This window comes from Cornus florida, unplaced genomic scaffold (genome assembly GCF_030987335.1).
Source record: "Cornus florida cultivar Cherokee Brave unplaced genomic scaffold, ASM3098733v1 CherokeeBrave_3.0.0_Hap2_Chr01, whole genome shotgun sequence".
Classification (NCBI taxonomy): Eukaryota; Viridiplantae; Streptophyta; class Magnoliopsida; order Cornales; family Cornaceae; genus Cornus; species Cornus florida.
Window position 1 is genome coordinate 95,400,470 of NW_026775571.1, and position 6,835 is coordinate 95,407,304.

At 36.4% G+C, this 6,835-nt stretch overlaps 1 pseudogene; it reads right to left on the reverse strand.

The window, feature by feature from the left end:
* Positions 1-79: 79 nt before the first annotated feature.
* LOC132278064 (L-type lectin-domain containing receptor kinase S.1-like) lies at positions 80-5,879 on the reverse strand (annotated as a pseudogene).
* Between the last annotated feature and the right edge of the window lie 956 nt (positions 5,880-6,835).

Genomic DNA, 6,835 nt, shown 5'->3' on the forward strand with positions numbered 1-6,835 from the left:
GGAATCTGCAATTACCTGAGAGGGCTCGCCAGAGATGGAGACTGTGACTTGGAGTGGTGCTACCTCATACAATAATTTCTCATCCTTTAGGGCAAATTTCTGTATATTCTTGCTCCGGCGCCAAATATCCCAAAGTCCCCACCACTCTTGTTGTGTTCGGCACCTCCCCTTGCGTATACAACTTCGCTAGACAAAAATCAACCAATCGACCTCTCATGTCAGACCCCAACAAAATGTTGCTCGACTTAATGTCTCTGTGAATCACCACTTGGTCCCAACCATGGTAGAGATGGTCCAAGCCCTCTGCAACGTCGGCGAGGATTTTTCTCCGATTATCCCAACCCAAAAGCGTCTTGGGTTTGTCGAATATCCATCGATTCAGGCTACCATTCGGCATATAATTGTACACAAGCATCAATTCGTTGCCCTTTTGACACCAACCTCGCATTTGGACCAAGTTCTTGTGTTGAAGACGACCCATACTCGAAATCTCCGCCATGAATACTCTCAAACCCTGCTTCGAATCATGGTTCACGCACTTCACGGCGACGACTGTGTTGTTGGGTATACTTTACCGAACCCACCAGTCCCGAGAAGCTTATCTTTGGAGAAGCCATTGGTGGCCTCACTAAGCTCTTCGTATGAATATCTGTGCGGCCAGTATTCGAGCTCCCAATCTTCAATCTCATCCTCTTCTTCTTTCGTAGTCTTTCACCAAAATCAGTAAAAGCCAGATAAGCAAACAATGAATACAACAGATGCAATCGTAATTCCGGCAATAGCTCCGGGAGAGAGCAAAGAGGATGATGATTGAAATTTAAAAACCGATAAATTCGTAATGAAGTTAACTTTGGTAAAACGTGAAGTTAACTTTGGTGGGTTTTTACTATTACATAGTTGGGGGTATTTTCGGTATAACAGATTTAAATACACATCACTTGTTTGGCACATGTGATAGTAGGGGTATTTTCGTCACAAAAGTCAAATTGTCAAAGCAATTGTTAACCACGCGCTGGGTTAACGGCCCTAATTAACAGAGGTGGGGTAAAATGATAACTTTGTTATATTATTGGGGGTTTTAAAAACTAGTTTGGGGTTTTATGATCACTTTTTGATAGTATTGGGGGTTTACAGAAATTTACCCTTATTTATTTTGCCATTATAATGACCATTAATCATTGTACAACCATTTCATTTTGCACCTTTCCTACTTTCTTCTGTTCTTTTCTTTTATATATATTTTTTTCTTTTTAAGTTTAGACTTTTCCACCCATTTTTCAACCAATCGGTTGGGTTTCCGGTCTTGGTTCCTTGATGGAAAACGTTTCTCTCATCGTTCTCTATTACATAGTCAAAAGATTTAATTTTTCGAGGAGTAGTGATTATTTTACGAATTTTTGAAGTTTTTGGATCTAAGGCTTCGAAGGGGGTTTTGGGCTGCACAGAAACGGATACTATAACTCAAAGTCTATGGAGTTGTTAACAAACATCCTTTTTATCATGGTTCAATAACCATGACCTTTCTTCCACTTGTCCCAAGCATCCACATCTTGCAAAAAATAATAATAATAATAATAATAATAATAATGATAATAATAACAATAGTTGTTCACATTCAATACATGTGTGGACAATTCTCGTAGTGATTATTTCTTGCATCTTGTCTACTTTTTTCATCATATGGCGGGAATAGGTTGCCACAATACTCACAAGCAAGCTTAGTGTTAGTATAGTGATATAGGTTTTTGCAGTTTTTGTTTTTGTTCTTGAAGGTCTCATAATGTTTTACAACTTCAGAAGTTGTATCAAATTTTGTTTCCAATTTTGATCTATGTTTACGCGAATCACTCCTGCATCTGATGCATGTAAGGGTAATGTAATGATCTCGATTTTTCCTTTTTTTCATTTTCTGTATTATTTTAATCCTTGTCTCATTTTATGTGTCGGACACCGTGGGGTGTGACAGGTATGTTCCAAGGTTGTTTGGAGCATTTCCTTGAGTTCAGGACTCTTGAAAATACATTGGTTGCTATTTCGGCATTTTTTCGTTTTTCAGGCTGGGAGGTCCCAGGTGGGAGCCGTTATTGGAGTCGTTAAGCATGGGTATTTTATTTTGAGTTCATTACACTTCATTCATTATTATTTGATACATGTTTATGTGGGTACATGTTTAGATATGTGATTGTGTTGTGTTAAGTGTATGTACATATATATATATATATGTGTGTGTGTGTGTGTGTGTGTGATATTTTATGTCATGGGACCCACAATTATTTCTTTTGCCATTATAATGACCATTAGTCATTATACAACCATTTCATTTTGCCCCTTTTCCTGCGCCACTTTCCTGCTTTCTTCTATTCCTTTCTTTTATCTTTTTAAGCTTAGACTTTTCCATCCATTTTCCAGCCGATCCGTTGGGTTTTCGGCGTTGGTTCTTTGACGGAAAACGTTACTTTCATCGTTCTCTACCACATAGTCAAAAGATTTAATTTTCGGAAGAGCGGTGATTATTTTACGAATTTCTGAAGTTTTTGGATCTAAGGCTTCGAAGGAGGTTTTGGGTTGCACAGAAACATATGCTATAACAACATAATTAAAGTCTATGTAGTTGTTAATAAACATCATTTTTATCATGGTTCAATAACCATGGCCTTTTTTCCACTTGTCTCGAGCATCCCACATCTTGCAAAAAATAAATAAATAACAAGAATAAGAATGATAATAATAACAATAATTGTTCATATTCAATACATGTGTGGACAATTCTCGTAGTGATTATTTCTTTGATCCTGTCTACTTTTTTCATCATACGGCGGGAATAGGTTGTCGGAATACTCACAAGCAAGCTTAGTGTTGTTATAGTGATGTAGGTTTTTTCACTTTTTCTTATTGTTCTTGAAGATCTCATAATGTTTTACAACTTCAGAAGTAGTATCAAATTCTGTTTCCAATTTTGATCTGAGTTTACGCGGATCACTCTTGCATCTGACGCATGTAGGGGTAGTGCAATGATCTTGAGTTTTCCTTTTTTTCATTTTCTGGATTTTTTTCTATTTTTCTGGATTATTTTAACCATCGTCTTATTTTACGTATCGAACACCGTAGGATGTGCCGGGTATGTTCCAAGGTTAATTGGAGCATTTCCTTAAGTTCAGGACTCTTGAAAATGCAATGGTTGACATTTCAGCATTTTTCCGTTTTTCGGGCCGGGAAGTCCCAAGTGGGAGCCGTTATCGGAGTCGTTAAGCATGGGTATTTTATTTTGGGTTCAATTCATTTCATCCATTATTATTTGATACATGTTTATGTGGTTACTTGTTTAGACATGTTGTTGTGGTGTGTTAAGTGTATGTACATACATACATATATATATATATATATATATATATATATATATGTGATATTTTATGCCATGGGACCCATAGTTATTTCTTTTGCCATTATAATGACCATTAGTCATTATACAGCCATTTCATTTTGCCACTTTCCTACTTCCTTCTATTCTTTTCTTTTTTCTTTTTCTTTTTTCTTTTTAAGCTACTTTTTCACCCATTTTTTAACCGATCGGTTGGGTTTTTGGTTTTGGTATCTTAATGGAAAATGTTTCTCTCGTCGTTCTCTATCACATGATCAAAGGATTTATTTTTCAACGGAGCGGTGATTATTTTACGAATATTTGAAGTTTTTGGATCTAAGGCTTCGGAGTGTGTTTTGGGCTACTTTGAGTCAGATTCCGTAGGCGCGCCTTTGGAATAGTAGAATCTCCTCATCGTCAGCTACGTTCCTACCGAACAGTTTTCCATTCCGCCGCCATTAACCGGCATTGATCGAGTTGATCGGCGTTGACTTTTCCGGTCAGGGATGCATTTTGGCTACTTTTGAGGTAGGGATGTCTAAACCATTAAGTTTTGACTTTATTTATGTTCGTTTACTTGATTTCTTATCAAGCATGATTAAAATGATAAATTTTAAATTTTAAATGTTAATTATGTGTTTATGTGGCAAAGTATGCTCTAGATGATATTGATTGTGTATGCGTGTATATATATATGTGTGTGCTTGGTTGCAAAGGTGTTTAAAGAGCATACCTTACGTTGAAATGTTTTCTTGAGGTTATATGTATATAGATGATGACAATGATGAGTATGTATGGCTAAATTGATGAAATGCAAGCATGTGTATCTCAATTTCATTCATGCATGATTCCATTCATGGCATGGGCATGGTTTGGGAAAAGTGTGGTTGAAATGATTTTTTTTAAAGATATGTGCTTGGAAAGGATTGTGAGGAAATGATTTAGAAAAGAACTGAATTTCGCAAGTCCGGGGCTAGCTTGACCTAGAAGGAGCGCGACCCGGTATAAGGCGTGAAAAAGTTGATACTAGGCCTTTTAACAGTTGCCAGGCTTTGCCAGAATTGGAACCGGGGATAGCTATCAACCACGCCTTGGTAAAGTCAATTATCGTGTTTTCGAAAAGTGAGTGTTGGGTTGGTATAGACCAAGTTTGGGATATGATGCATCACACTTCATATCATGTGCATGATTTTGAAGAATTGTGATATGTGACTACATGTATTGATTGTTATGTTATAAATGTTGTACGGACGTTAATTGCATGACCCCGGCTTCTTTTTTATTCCCGTTTTTTTGTTGTTGGCTCAAGGGAGTCCAAAACTGGTGTTTTAGGCATTACCTATTGAGTTGTTGAGCTAACCCCTTATCTTAACATTTTCAGAAAACCGGAGTATGGATGTATGACTTGTATTCATGGACTTAGACGCTGCTGCCATTCTACCTGCATTTGTGAGTTTTCTGTAATGTTAGTGATATGATGTACTATGAGTCTTGGGATGACATATATATTTTATGCATTGATATAGGAAAGGACAGTAATGTCTTAGATGACCTCGGGTTCGGGTAAGGACCTAGTAAACGATTCGGACCCCCGGGTTCGGGTCGTTACAGGTAGGACGAGGGGTGGGTCTCTGGATCAACATCTGTTACCCCGTACCCAGGATGCAGTTTCAGTGTTACAAACACTATTAAAATATTATATATATATATATATATATATATATATATATATATATTATATTCGGGTTCATTTCTTTCCTCCTTAATTTACTTCTTGATTTATTCCTTTTGTTTCCCTTCTTTCCTTATATATATATATAATATATATATTATACATATATATTCTATTCGGTTTCTTTTCTTTCCTCCTTGATTTACCTCTTTAATTTATTCCTTTTGTCAACTTTATTTTTTATATATTGTGTATCAATACAATGTAAACATATCAAGAAATACAAGCAATAAGAGAAATGTAGCCTCAGTGGCTCTTGATCCATGGATGTAGGCTTTAGTATCGAACCATGTATATGCTGGTGTTCTTAATCTTTCTCTGTTTTATCTTCCTATTTTATATCTTATATTTCCATATTATAAAGTTAGCATGGTATCAAAGCAACGATCCTAGTTCGTTTGCACCAAAGTTGTCATTTTTTATTTATTTATTTTTTTTCTTTCTTTCTCATTTCCTTTACTGATTGTAGAGAGCAGTGAAAGAGAAGACCAGTAAAATATGATCTGTTTTTGGTTCAGATTTCTCTTTGTTTTCTTTGTTTTTTTTTTTCATCAACCACGCGCTTCGAAGAGTTGTCCCGCATCGTCACGCCCCGACGCTCCTGCAAAGTAGATCTAACTTGCGCTTCACGTGACGCACGCTCCTGTGAGTAGATCTCACTCACGCTACTCGCGCCCACACACTCCTCCTTCACCGACGGTAGTCAACGCTCCGAAGCTTTGTTCCGACTATTTCCCGGCTTTGTTCCGGTATTGTTCCAGCCACTTCACCGGCTTTGTTCCAGGCCATTTCTTAGCTTTGTTTCAACTGTTCCGTGGCTTAGTTCCGGCCTTCTGCTGGCTTTATTCCGAATCTTTTTCATTTCTCAGATGGATTACCCGGATGTCTCCCAGTGTTGCTCCGACCCATTTCTCGACTTTGTTCCGACCCATTTTCCCAACGTTGTTCCGGCCATTTCCCCGACGTTGTTCCGGCCTTTCAGATGCTTTTCGTTCCTCCACCATTTTCAAGATTTCATCTCCAAACTCAAGTTGGTTTCGAGAAACCCATCTTGAGTTTACGGGAGAATATTGAAATATTTATTCTATATATATATATATATATATATAATATTCGGTTTTCTTTATTTCCGCCTTAATTTACTTCTTGATTTATTCCTTTTGTTTCCCTTCTTTTCTTATATATATGTATAAATATGTATAATATAGTATTATATATTATACATATATATTATATTTGGTTTCCTTTATTTCCTCCTTGATTTACCTCGTTAATTTATTCCTTTTGTCAACTTGATTTCCTATATATTGTGTATCAATACAATGTAAACATATCAAAAAATACAAGCAATAAGAAAAATGTAATCTTAGTGGCTCTTGATCTATGAATGTAGGCCTTAGTGCCGAACCCTGTATATGCTGGTGTTCTTAATCTTTCTCTGTTTTATCTTCTTATTTTACATCTTATATTTCCACATCATAAATTTAACAACAAACACTTTCCCATCTTGAGCATCCCAAAACAAAATAGGAGTATGTAAAAAGCAAGTTATCAATCTAATTAGATAAAATTGAGCATCCTACTTTCACATACATTGGCTGCAAGTTTGATCCCCAAACAAAATTCTTGCCTTGTTATATTACAAAAACAAATAACAACATATATATTTTCCTTTTTCAGGTCAATACCCTTGAATGTCCTTAACTCATATATTCTAGGACGTATATGGGGATTTCAATTCAATT